At 34.8% G+C, this 14,497-nt stretch overlaps 1 non-coding gene across 1 annotated transcript; it reads left to right on the top strand.

The window, feature by feature from the left end:
• The first annotated feature begins 8,230 nt into the window (after positions 1-8,230).
• LOC136201647 (small nucleolar RNA R71) lies at positions 8,231-8,337 on the top strand. Its single transcript, XR_010673993.1, has one exon. It is a non-coding gene; the product is annotated as a small nucleolar RNA R71 (small nucleolar RNA).
• Positions 8,338-14,497: the final 6,160 nt, after the last annotated feature.

Below are 14,497 nucleotides of genomic sequence, written 5' to 3' on the forward strand. Positions count from 1 at the left end.
CTTTTGCTAGTCCCGAGCAAAATTTCACTGAATTTATTCTTTAATCAATCTCTTTATAAATAGAATATATACCCATATATTCCTCTTTGAATTAGTTAAAACGAAAGATAAACTTTTCATGGTAAATTTATACGCAAGGTATCAAACTAGCTAGTGTAAAAGAGATATATCATCCGTCTTGTATTTCAATTTTTATATTGAAGTATTCGGGACGGTGTAAGCACGCATGTTTTTGAATCTTTCGTCTCAAGGCATTTCTAAGCACAAAATTTCCTTTCCCAAACCTAAACTATTACAAATATGGATTTAAGGACTTAGGTTTAATATATTTGCTTAGTTACGCCCAAGATAAGGGTGGTCTCGATCGTAACTTTATACGCATTTTATTTGCTTTCGTGTTTGTTTAAGAGGTACCGACCATGCCATGGGTGGACGCAATCGTTACTTAAAACTTTAAACATATTTAATTTTGCTTTAATTTTTTAACGTTCCTTTCATACCTCGATCGTGATAAGGGTGGTCGCAATCGTGGCCAAAAGTAAACGATACTTAATTTTCTTCCCTTTCATACCTCGATTGTGATAAGGTTGGTCTCAATCGTGGCCAAAAGTTAAGAATACGACTACTTGATTTAATATGAAAATAAAATTGGGAAAGAAAAATAGCACATTCATCCTATATTGACTTGAAATTCAACATGTATTATGGCTAAAGTTTCCTTAAAAACTTCAATTGGTTTTTAATGTAAGACGAAAAATAATATCGAGCTAAAAAGCTAAAGTTGTTAGTTTGATTTATGCCTATAAACCTAATTGAAAATTGAAAATAAGATTTATATTTATCATGAATTCATGATATAAAGTTGAGATTTAAAACTAAAGAAATTTTACTTATATACATTTACTCGAGACGTTTTTGATAAAATCGTATCGGAGATTTGTAAAAAATATTTGTAAAAATATAGCCCGTATAGAAATATTATTTCTACCAATAATGATAACCTTAAAATATGTTTAACATTATTTGAAAGTTAAAATGTTTAAAACATATGAAATATTTAGTTAACAAAAATTTTACGTTTATGAAAAATTGCTATTATGTTTAAAAAATGTTGCACATTATATAAAAATGTTGCATTTCTTGTTTTGAAAATGTTGCATTATATACTTTACTTAAACTTTGAATAACAACATGCATTTATACTTTAAATAAATAGCATTCATTCTCATTCGTTGCATTCATTCGTTCTTAAAATTAAAACGAATATGAAATATCTCCTCCCACACTTAATTTGGACCATGTCCTCATTGGTGCAAAAAGCGATAAAACACGAAAAATAGGACGAAATAAACCAAACGAATTGGAAATGAAAAAGATAGTACGTTAATATTCAAACATGAATAATAAAGAGAATTGCACAAAACATAAGTAAAAATATTGTACCAAACCGAATAAAACATAATAATAATAACGAAAATGAGTTAAAGAGAGAAATGATAAAACCTATCAAGGTGATGGTGGTGGAGAAGGCGTAGTCTCAACTCCTTGGCGTCGGAAGAAAGAGAGCATCCGGCGACGAGTAGACTTGTGCTCACGACTCAACGTAGTGATCCTTGAACTCATTTCGGCATTATTGGCAACGACTTCATCTAACCGCAAATTCATTTGACGGTCGCAGGTCGCGACTGAGATTTTCAAAATCTCAGTCGCGACAGCAAGTAGGGAAGGGGCGAAATTTTGCCTAAAAAAAATTTCCTCCGCTGTCTCAACTGAGAATTCGAAATCTCAACTGAGATTCTGAAAAATCTGGGTAAAATTGGGACTGTTTTTGATGATTTTAACACTTCTAAACCAATTCCTCTTAAAATTAAGTACCAAAAATGTGAACATTAATCCGTGAAACTGAGATAAACAAAACTGAAACATTAAATTAAAGGAAAACCAAAGGTTGTTCCTTAAAATAAAAGAAATAAACCAAGGAATCAATGCACTTTTATTTATCATTATAAACAATACCACAATATACATTTATATAGAAACATTATAAAAACATAATTTACAAACAATCACTCATATATATATTAAAAACAATAAACAGAAACACATAAAATATATATCCCTAACTAGATGACAGACGACGTGCATTGGCCCTGTTAATCTTCGTTTGAACGAAGACTTGCCTCTCTGGTGCAGAAAGGAATGTGGGACCAGAACGGAAAACTCGTTTGACAAGTCCCTCGTTCTCCAAGAACTCGTAGTCTAGAATAGAGAATGGTTCTGTATCAGTCCAAGGGACAGAAATGGTTCCCTTGGCTCCTAATATGATTCCACAAATTATGTTGGCGAACCCAATCTTCCGTTTCTTCGAACAGGAAGCGGAAACTAACCCCTCCATTAGAATCTTCGAGGAGTTCACTGAGTTGCCTTGGAAAATGTCGCCCAACACATAAAGATCAGTATCTTTCACAACATTGCTACTGACTCGACCAAAAAGGCTGTGACAGAGGAACTTATGCAGATACAACATAGAATTAGAATTAATGGATTTGTTAAAGGCAAGACGTGGATTGAATCGCCAAAATCCTGTTAGCATCCTCCATATGTCTCTAAAAGTCATATCCCTTCCAAGATGGTGTTGAGTTGTGTCTCGGGGTGGAAATCCAAACCAATTGTGAAGTTCTGGATATCCAAAAGTGAATACCTCCCCCTCACAACGAAAACTGAGACGAACACGTCTCTTGTTGACGAATCGAACTGTGGAGAAAAATTCCAGAACCCAATTTCCAATAATAGGAAATTTCATAGAAACAAATTTGGACCAACCCAAATTAGTCAGATAGTGATCAATGTCTTCGCTTATCCCGAGTTCCTCGTTCAGAAACTCGTCCAGATACATCATGCCAAAGAACTGAGCATATTTGAATTGCATAAAACGTTTCCCCTCGTCATGGTTATAAATGGGAAACCATGCACCATATCTATCAGAGATATCAACTTTCCCCTTTTTAGAAGAAGTGTGTTTTTGAACGTTTTTCAAAGACTTAGTCATGTCTGTGATAGAAAAGAAAAATGAAGTCTGTAGGATTTGAGAACTTGAGAAAGAAATTTAGAAAGATGAAGTGAAATGGAAGAAGTCTAATCCTACGGGAATATATAAATCCTATAAGTGAAAGGATGTGTCTGTTAGAAAGAAATAGGTGTCAAAGTGATACCTCTTCGATTTAACTGACAGAAAATTGTAAAGAAAAAGGACTGTAATCCCTTACAGTTATTTCAAATGTAAAAAGACAGAAAATTTCTCAACTGAGATTTTCGGAATCTCAACTGAGATTTCCAAATCCTGGAACATAGAAAATCTCAAATGAGATTTCTGCATGTATAATTTCTCAATAACACTTAACACTTAATGAAAATTTCATAACATGACTAAATTAAAATTTTAATGTGAACAAAACTCATTTGTACTTAATGATAAATATATAAAAATAAAAATTAAAGTAAATAAATTAAAAAGAAAACAATAAATTAAAAAGAAAAAGAATGAAAATAAGAAAAGCTATAAATTAAAAACATAAAAATCAAAGAAATTAATTTTTATAAAATTTATCCACGGATTCAATTGCTTGAATAGGAGCTCCGTCGAAATAAATTTTGCAACGATTACCATTGACCTTAAATCGGTCGCCATTAGACTTTTCTAGCTCCAATGTTCCGTAATCAAATGTTTGAACAACCAAAAATGGTCCAGCCCATCTAGATTTTAGCTTACCTGAAAATAATTTTAATCTAGAATTAAAAAGTAAGACCTTATCTCCAACATTAAAGTTTTTAATTTTGATTTTGGCATAATGCCACTTTTTAATTTTCTCCTTATAAATGCTCGCATTTTCGTAGGACAAATAGCGTAATTCATCCAACTCGTTTAAGTCAAACAAACGCTTTTTTCCTGCGCTCTGCAAATCATAATTAAGGGTTTTTATAGCCCAATATGCTTTATGTTCTAATTCAACCGGCAAATGACAAGCTTTACCATAGACTAATCTATAAGGTGTTATCCCGATAGGTGTTTTAAATGCAGTACGGTATGTCCATAGTGCATCGTCAAGTTTATGTGCCCAGTCTCTTCTAGAAGACGAAACTGTTTTCTCAAGTATCCATTTGAGTTCTCTATTTGAAATTTCTGCTTGACCATTCGTTTGAGGATGGTACGGTGTAGAGATACGATGGTGTACTCTATATTTTTTCATAAGTGACTCAAAAGCTCTATTTACGAAATGGGTACCACCGTCGCTTACCATAACTCTAGGAACTCCAAATCGACAGAATATTGAATTTAAAAACTTAACAACTACTTTAGAATCATTTGTCGGGGTTGCAATTGCTTCAACCCACTTTGAAACATAATCTACGGCTACTAATATATAATTTTTGCCAAAAGAAAGAGGAAAAGGACCCATGAAATCAATTCCCCATACGTCGAAGATTTCAACTTCCACTATGTTCTTAAGAGGCATCTCATCTCTCCTTCTTATATTCCCCGTTCTTTGACATTTATCATAGCGGAGAATAAATGAATGGACATCTTTAAACAGAGTAGGCCAAAAATCCGCATTCAAGTATTCTAGCTGCTGTTTTGCTTACGCTATTATGACCTCCGTAAGCGCTAGCATGACATTCTATCATTATAGATTCATGTTCAAACTCACTAACACATCTCCTAAATATTCCATCGCCGCATGTTTTGAACAAGAATGGATCTTCCCAAAAATATTTCTTAACTTCTGAAAAGAATTTCTTCTTTTGCTGGTAAGTCAACCCATCTGGCACAACATGTGCAGCTAAGTAATTGGCTATATCCGCATACCATGGAGTTATGACACTTTGTAATTGCATGAGATGTTCATCGGGGAAATCATCTCGAATACCTGATGTTTCACCGATGGGACCGTTTTCATCCTCAAGTCTTGACAGATGATCGGCGACCAGGTTTTCAACTCCCTTTTTGTCTTTAATCTCAATGTCAAATTCTTGCAATAGTAAAATCCATCTAATAAGACGTGGTTTTGCATCTTTCTTAGCAAATAAATATCGTAAAGCTGCATGATCAGTATAAATAATAACTTTAGATCCTAACAAATAAGATCAGAACTTATCGCATGCAAAAACTACTGCTAACATTTCTTTTTCAGTTGTGGTGTAATTTAGTTGTGCACCGGACAATGTGTGACTCGCATAATATATAACATGAAGTTTCTTATCCTTCCTTTGACCTAATACACATCCTACAGCTAAGTCACTCGCATCACACATAATTTTGAAAGGTAGATTCCAATCGGGTTTTGATATTATTGGTGTACTGACTAAAGCCGTTTTCAAAGTATTGAAAGCTTGTAAACAATCTTTATTAAAATCAAAAGTTGAATCCTTCATAAGCAAATTAGTAAGTGGTTTGGAAATTACAGAAAAGTTCTTTATAAATCGTCTGTAAAAACCTGCATGACCTAAAAATGATCTTACTCCCTTAACAGTGGTTGGTGGGGGTAATTTTTCTATAACTGAAGTCTTTGCTCTGTCCACTTCTAAACCTTTTTCAGAAATTTTATGACCTAAAACAATTCCTTCATCTACCATGAAATGACATTTTTCCCAATTTAAAACTAAATTCGTTTCCTCACATCTAGACAATACTTTATCTAAGTTCTGTAAACATGCATTGAAAGAATCTCCATAAACTGAAAAATCATCCATGAAAACTTCCATTATGTCTTCAATGAAGTCATTAAATATTGCTGTCATACATCGTTGAAAAGTTGCTGGTGCATTACATAGACCAAAAGGCATTCTCCTATATGCAAATGTTCCGTAAGGACATGTGAAGGTTGTTTTGTCTTGGTCATCTGGGTAAATGTAAATTTGAAAGAATCCGGAATAACCGTTTAGAAAACAGTAAAATGCATGACCGGCTATCCTTTCGATCATTTGATCAATGAATGGTAGAGGAAAATGATCTTTCCTGGTTGCTTTGTTTAGGTTCCTATAGTCTATACAAACCCTCCAACCGGTGGTGGTTCGTGTAGGTATAAGTTCACCTTCATCATTTCTTACAACAGTTATGCCTCCCTTTTTAGGTACACAATGGATTGGACTAACCCATTCACTATCCGAGATCGGATAAATGATTCCATTGTCTAAAAGTTTAGTAATCTCATTTTTGACTACTTCCTTTATGTTCGAATTTAAGCATCTTTGCCTATCCGCTTTAGGTGGCTTATCCTCTTCTAAGTGAATTCTATGCATTACTATACTAGGATTAATTCCTTTTAGGTCTGAAATTTGCCATCCCATACTTCCTATCCTATTTCTAACAACATCTTTCAATTTTTCTTCTTGATCGCTTGTTAATTTGTTAGAAATAATTATAGGTAGAGAATCGCCTTCGCCTAAGAAAGCGTACCTCAAATGACTGGGTAACTCTTTAAGTTCTAATTTAGGGAGTGTTACAATCGAAGGCGGAACTGGTCCATCTTCTCTAATCAAAGGCTCTAGGTCCTTATCATCTAATTCCTCGTCTACTATAGGTTCAATTATTTCTTCACTTTGAATTACATCATTGACACATTCCTCGACTAAATCAAGTTTCATACAAGCGAATTCCTCCATAGGGTATTTCATCGCTTTGTTCATGTTAAAATCGACCTTATCTTCTCCTATCCTTAAAACTACCTTCCCTTCCGACACATGTACTAGAGCGCGTCCCGTGTTCATAAACGGTCTGCCAAAAATTAAAGGGCAATTTACATCATATGCAAAGTCTAAGATAACAAAATCGGTAGGAAAAATAAATTTATCGACTTTGACTAAAACATCTTCAATTATACCATACGGCCTTTTAGTGGTTTGATCCGCTAATTGCAAAACCATATTGGTACGTTTGATATCTTCTTCTAAACCTAACTTGTTAAAAATAGACAATGGCATTATGTTTATACTTGCTCCTAAATCACAAAGACAACTTGGGAATTCAATATCTCCCAACTTACACGGAATAGTAAAACATCCGGGATCCTTGAGTTTAGTGGGCAAATTACTTGATACTATTGAACTACAGTCTTCAGTTAATGAAATGGATGAAATTCCTTCCCAACTGATTTTCTTTGAAATCAAATCCTTTAAAAACTTACCATAGTTAGGAATTTGTGTGATTGCATCCATAAACGTCAAATTGATATGCAAATTTTTAAGTTTATCCAAAAACGTTAGAAGTTGTTTATCATAGTCCTTATTTCGGACTTTGTGCGGAAAAGGTGGTTTGGGTACAAAAGTTTTGGTACCTGCGTCAGATGGTGAAATTTTTGTGTTTAAGATATCCTCTTTGGACTTTGGTAAATCATTTCCTGATAATGTTGCATCTTTGGGCATTTCAGGCCCTTGATAATTTTTCCCTGAACGAAGAGTAATAGCCTTCACCTGCTCTTTCAGATTTTCTTCCGTATGGCTGGGAAGACTTCCCTCTTTTCGGGATGGAATTGATTTAGCAAGTTGACCAATTTGAATCTCCAAATTATGGATGCTAGATGAGTGGTTTTTAATAAGCTGATCGAATTTATTTTCGATCCGTTTAAAACCATCATCGTGATTACTTATTTTTCCACTGATAGCATCTATAAACTTGTCGATTTTAGAAGATAAAGTGCTAATCGTATCTCTTGACTAATTTTGATAATTAGTGGTACGATTTTGATTAGCACTTGCATTATTGTTACTGTTATCTTTCCAGTTAAAGTTAGGATGATTCCTCCATCCAGAATTATAAGTATTAGAATAAGGATTATTAGTTTGGTTTTGCCCTTGGACAAAATTTACCTGTTCGATCTCACTCATATTTTCGTAGTCTACATCCGTTTGGATTGGATTACTATTGGTATCGCGTGGTGCCATAAACTTGTCAATTTTGTGCGATAAAGCAGAAAATTGGGCTTGTAGCATCGCGACTGGATCAAGTTCAACTATACCTTTAACTGATGGTGTGGTTGAGGATGATGGTTTTGCTGCCGGCATATGTCCACGTTCTGCGGGCCACATACTGCTGTTGATTGCCATTTCCTCCAAAAGTTCTCTCGCTTGGGCTGATGTTTTCTTCATAAATAGCCCTCCTGACATAGCATCTAATGAACCCCTAGTTGTAGGATTTAGTCCATTGTAAAATGTTTGCATTAAAAGTTCAGCGGGTAATTGGTGGTGTGAGCATAAACGTTGAAGTTCTTTAAAACGTTCCCAAGTTTCATAAAGGGTCTCATTATCATTTTGAGAAAAAGATGTTAACTCCTTTATGATTCTTGCGGTTTTTGCTAAAGGAAAATATTTAGATAAAAACGCTTGGGCTAATTGTTCCCAAGTGGCAAAAGTTGCGGCTGGCATAGAAGTTAACCATTCTTTGGCTCTATCCTTCAAAGTGAAAGGAAAGAGGCGAAGTTTGATTGCTTCTGCAGTCACATCTGGAATTTTAAATGTGTCACAAATTTCTAGGAAATTTGTTAAATGGGTGTTAGGATTTTCGTTAGGTAACCCGTAAAATGTTACATTCTTTTGCAACATATTAAGCAAACCTGTCTTAATTTCAAATTGATTTACGGTGATTCTGGGTCTAACGATACTATTGGTTACACCGGTCACACCTGGCCTAGCGTATTCCATAAGTGTTGGTGGGTCCGCCATTTTTTCTGGCTCGGTATGTGTTTTTACTGGGGTCTTATTTTTGTTTTTCTTATTTTTCTTGTTCTTCCTAATGGTTTTCTCAATTTCTAGGTCTATAGGGTCTGGTGCAATGCCTGAATTTCGAGAACTGCGCATGAACCTGAAATCTTGCACGAACCGAAACTACCTACAAAACAGAATTTTGAAAAATAAATAAATTAGTATAGGAAAACTTTTAAATTATAAAAGTTAGAATAAATATGTTTAAACCTAGATTCGAAATAAAACACGAAAAATTTAAAATTTTGTCAAAAATTTTGGCGTCCCCGGCAACGGCGCCAAAAACTTGTTGAGCGATTTCCGCAAGTGCACGGTATACGCTTGTAGTAATAAAAGATATCGAACCCACAGGGAACGCTTTTTAACTAAAACTTTATTTAATTCGGTTTAATCACGTGTTTAGGTTTAATAAAAGAAATACGTTTAGTTGATGGAATAGGTTTTGGTAAATTAGGATTAGATAGAAAGATTATATCGAGTTTAGAGAACAATTCCGTTTGGAATTTTGATTACAAAACAGATACTTCCGTAATCGGAATGAAATAGATCTTATTTTCATAAAGCAAAGTAAACAACTTTAACTTTGTGAGATTATGGACATGTAACAATATAATAATTTACTCAATTAAATGGCTTCGAACCATAGAAATCCCCCTGGCGTTGAGATGATTCCTACCTTAATCAAACTAGTGTTTTATTTCTGATAAGCCGGGATCAGCGATCATGTCATCCATAAAAACTAAATTTGTTAAGTGTTCAACAAAGTTCTTATATGAATAAGATGGAATAGAACGTTTTAATAAAAACACCAATTTATCATTTTGAAAATCATTTTATCAGAACAATATCAAAATAACAACAGTAAGAATGTATTGAATAAATAAGTATATCATTAATTGAAATGTGAATTTTCACAAGTTAACAGAGAAGTAGAAACTTGGATAGCATTGTAACGAAAACTTTGAGATCCGGGTCGTCAATCTTTCTCTCAAACTCCGTAGGTTCGTCAAACCTCATGCGCTTCAGTCGTCAATTCTTCTCGCTGGATCTTCGGAATAGAGACTGGTCTCGTCCACTATCAGAATGAAAACTAAACTAATACTGTTTTTATAACTAATCTAAATACAATTCGTGTACAACACGATTGTTTACATAGAAATGAAATCTAACTTTCTGATTCTTTTCTGAATCAGAAACTCAACATAATAACTTTCTTCTCTAATTTCTCTAACTTTTCCAACCTAACCAACCTTGATTTCTGAAATGGATCACTTATTTATAGTTGGTGAAGGGTTGTAAATGATGGGTCGTGTCTGCTGGTGAAGGGTTGCTTTTATCCGAACGAACAGACGTGTTTTTACGAATTAAACATGTGTTTTGTGTGCAGGAAGACTTGCTGTCGCGACTGAGATTCTGAAAATCTCAGTCGCGATAGGGGGTATAGGGGTGAGCTTGAATATGTTGTTTTCCCCCGGTCTGGCCTCCGTAAGTCGCGACTGAGATTTTGAGAATCTCAGTCGCGACAGAGAGTTTTCCTCCCTGGCGTTCGACTGTTTTTCGTCCTCCTCGAGCGTTCTTCTGGCTGATATGCATTCTCGGTACGTTTTTAAGGTTTTAGCTCCGTTTTAGCTCTGTTTTTGCTCCTATTTGGATTTTACCAAATATTTAGGTACCTTGCATCAAAGAAGTAAATAAAGACGTAAAAGTATTCCAAATGAATATAATTAGCATGATTTTAATGTAAATTTAACGTATTTATATATGATATTTTAGGTATATTTTGGGCTTAACAGGTTGTCTTGCTAAAGTTGCCTTTCCATCTTTTAGAAAGCCAAACATAGGACCCAAGACCTTTGATTGTGTTTTCATTGGATATGCCTCAATCAGTGCCGCCTATAGGTTTATGACTCTAAGCGACTACACTATATATGAATCTAGAGATTTAGTATTCTTTGAAAATGTCTTTCCCCTAAAGAAAGACAAATTGTGTGATGCAACTAGTGCTTCTAATTCATTATCTATTCCTACTCCACTTGTGTCTGGTTCATCTCCACCTCAGGTTGAAAATGAAGATGATAATGTTTTTGAACCTAGGAGAAGCAAAAGAAGAAGAATAGAAAATAGCTTTGGAGCATACTTTATCTCAGCCTTTCTATTAGAAAATCCAGATACCATAAATGATAAGATTATGTCTGCTTATCTAATAGAGGAAGATCCAAAAACGTATAAAGAAGCTATTACCTCTATAGATGCTGATTTTTAGAAAGAAGCTATTAAGAGTGAACTAGATTCCATTATAATCAACCATACATGGGAACTAGTTGATCTGCCAAAAGGTTCTAGACCTATAAGGTGTAAATGGATATTTAAATGAAAATTGAGGCCTGGAGAATCCATTGAAAAAATTAAGGCTAGACTAGTTGTAGTGGGATATAGTCAAAAGAAAGGAATTGCTATTTTGATACTTATTCTCCTGTTACTAAAATCTCTATTATTAGAGTTCTGATTGCAATTGCAGCAATTCATAACCTTGTGATACATCAAATGGATGTAAAGTTGGCATTTCTAAATGGCGATTTAGAAGAGGAGATATATGTACAACAACCAGAGGGACATGTCATACCTGGATAGGAGGACAAAGTGTGCAAATTGAGAAAATCACTATATGGGTTGAAACAAGCACCCAAGCAATGGTATGAAAAATTTAATAGTGTTTTACTTTCCAATGGGTATGTTGTTAATGGATCAGATACATGTGTCTACTCTAAGTCTTGTGATTCGGATTATGTGATAATATGCATGTATGTAGATGACATGCTTATCTTAAGGACAAGCTTAGATATGGTGAATGACACGAAGTCTTTTCTATCCTCTCAATTTGACATGAAAAACATGGGAGAAGCGGATGTAATTCTTGGCATCAAAATTGCTAAAACGGAAAATGGGTTTTCATTAGAACAATCACATTATGTTGAAAAACTGTTGAAAAAATTCAACAGTTTTGATGTGTAAATCTAACAAGTAATAAGGGAGGAAATAGCGTCTCCCAAGAAGAATATGCTAAGATCATAGGTAGGATACTAAACCTGACATAGTCTATGCAGTTAGTAGATTGAGTAGATACACTCACTGTCCCAATAATGAACACTGGAGTGCACTTTATCGCTTACTCAAATACTTTAAAGGCACAATGAATTATTGTTTGCATTTTAATAAATTTCCTGCTGTTTTAGAAGGATATACTGATGCAAATTGGGTGTCTAACAGTGATAAGGTGAGTTCCACCCATGGCTATGTTTTTGTTCTAGGTGGTGGTGTAGTGTCTTGGAAATCATCCAAGCAAACCTGTATTGCTCGATCAACCATGGAATCTGAATTTATAGCTCTTGAATTGGCTCGTTAAAAAGCAGAATGGTTGAGGGCTCTAGTAGCAGATGTTCCGTTGTGGGGGGGAATTCTTTTGCGCCTATCTTAATGCATTGTGATTCACAGGCAGCTATTGGTACTACTAAAAACAGTGTCTATAATGGAAAGAGAATACCTATTCGTATTAGACACGGTATATTGAAACAACTCTTGAAGAATGGGGTAATTGCCTTAGACTATGTGAGATCGGAAAAGAATCTATCAGATCCTTTTACCAAAGGGTTACCTAGAAGAGTTGCTTTAGAGTCGTCGAGGGGAATGGAGCTAAAGCCCATTGACTAAAGGAAATATGGTGGAGACCACTCGTGGTCAAACGAAACCATATTATCCTTAGTAAGCACTATACTTCTCACACTCATATGGAGAATAATAGTGCGTGTGTAATCCTATAATCCATAGCCCGTATAGTGGTGGTTCATGATCATGGACTTGATGGATGTTCTTTGAAGGTTGAGTTATGAGAAACTCTTAATGATCTCATTTTGAGATCACCTACTTAAGTGTGAAGGTGGGCCGCCTTCTATGGAAGACTTGGGCAATCTTTCTAGAGCACTCATGAAATGGCTTTGATGTATTGTAAGAGATTGTGAGGGATTATAAATGTTTTTTATAAAGCCATTTGTGGGGGATTATGGGAAATGGCTTTGATGTATTGTAAGAGATTGTGAGAAAATGGATTTGATATGTGTGGGTATATTTATAAATTGTGAGTTTGCTCTTAGGAGCTCTTTTTCTACCCCACATGGGAAACTTATCAAAGTTTCCAATGGTATATATAGAGTTGGGCTTTATAAGCATTTAAATTGTGTTTAGTGGGTTTTCGAAAATATACCACACACGCACGCTCGCTCGTTCTTTTCACAATATCCGTTTTACTCATTTGAAGTTTTCTTCAACAAATTATTTAGTAAAAAAACTGATCCTGGTTTTTCTCCTGTTCTATCTCACAATCTGCACACGTTCTAACATTCTTATTTTTCAACCTTATAAATACATTGAGTTTCAGCTTTGGAAGATACAGTTTTTTAATCTCTTTTCTTTCACAAACTCTCTAGGCAATTACATACTTTTGTTGTTCCAATACTTTCGACTTTGAGTGCACAAGTTCAAAGGTTTCTGTGTTAACCTTGGGGAGCGATCGGATTTCAGATTGCACCCCGGTCTGCCGAAATCGCTTTCAAGGCAGTGGCTTCCGCCGCGGCACAGTTCAATCCTATTTCTATTTCCAATTGTTTTTTCTGTAACCTAATCTTTTCTAATAATGACATCTTTAAATTTGGTACATTTTTCTTATTATCACTCGGAACTTTTAAAATAACCTAGCATATATTTATAGTTGACTTTAAAAATGTATCACATATATAGTTGACTTATAAAACCTATGACATGTAGTTAGCTCATCCGGACTTTCTATACACAAAATCGTTAGATCTGTCATTTTTTACAAATCAGATGGAATATAGAATGAACTCACACACTTTTTTTTTTCTATAGTATGAACATATGCCACCTGATCTGTTAAAGAGAAATCTAAATGAGCTTTAAACCCAACTAATAATACGTTATTTAAAAAGTTCGGAATGCAAATAAAAAAAAAAGGGCGGCCCGGTCGCATTACGCGTCCCCGCTGAAAGGGCGGTCCGGTCGCATTACGCGTCCCCGCTGAGCGAGGGTCCGGGGAGGGGTCCCACCACAAGGGTGTAAATTAATGTAAATATACATTAAGCCAATTTATTAATTTAGTGCATGTACATTGCATGTGAACCTTGCTGTTAGGGCTATAATCGAGCCGAGCCGAGCTTTCGCCTAGGGGTGAGCAGAACCGAACCGAAAACCCAAAGACCGAAAAAACCGGACCGAATTATATTTTGGTTTGGTTCGATCCTAATTTTAAAGCTAGTTTGGTTTTTGGTTCGGTTCGGTTTGGTCCAGTCCAAAAACGAACAAAACCAAACCGAAATACAATATATACTACTTTTAGTTTTAAGGTTTTAAATTAATTAACTAATTATATATATAAAAAATAAAATAATTAAATATGTTTTTTTCCTCCCAACTAATTATGTATACAAAAGAAAAACTAACTATATCATTATTATCTTTATATAATTATTTAGTTAGTCAAGGCACAAGTAGTTGTAGGTCTCTAGTGCTTTGTTTGGTGGGTAAATTACATACCTGGTGTACAACCTTTACCCATTTTCACACTTTGGTGTATAACCTTCAATTTTGCACACTAAAGTGTACAACCTTTTAGTGACCCCCCACTACAGTGTACAACCGGTAATTATGACCGGTCAACTCGAAGTCAACGTGC

Source organism: Euphorbia lathyris, chromosome 7 (genome assembly GCF_963576675.1).
Source record: "Euphorbia lathyris chromosome 7, ddEupLath1.1, whole genome shotgun sequence".
Classification (NCBI taxonomy): domain Eukaryota; kingdom Viridiplantae; phylum Streptophyta; class Magnoliopsida; order Malpighiales; family Euphorbiaceae; genus Euphorbia; species Euphorbia lathyris.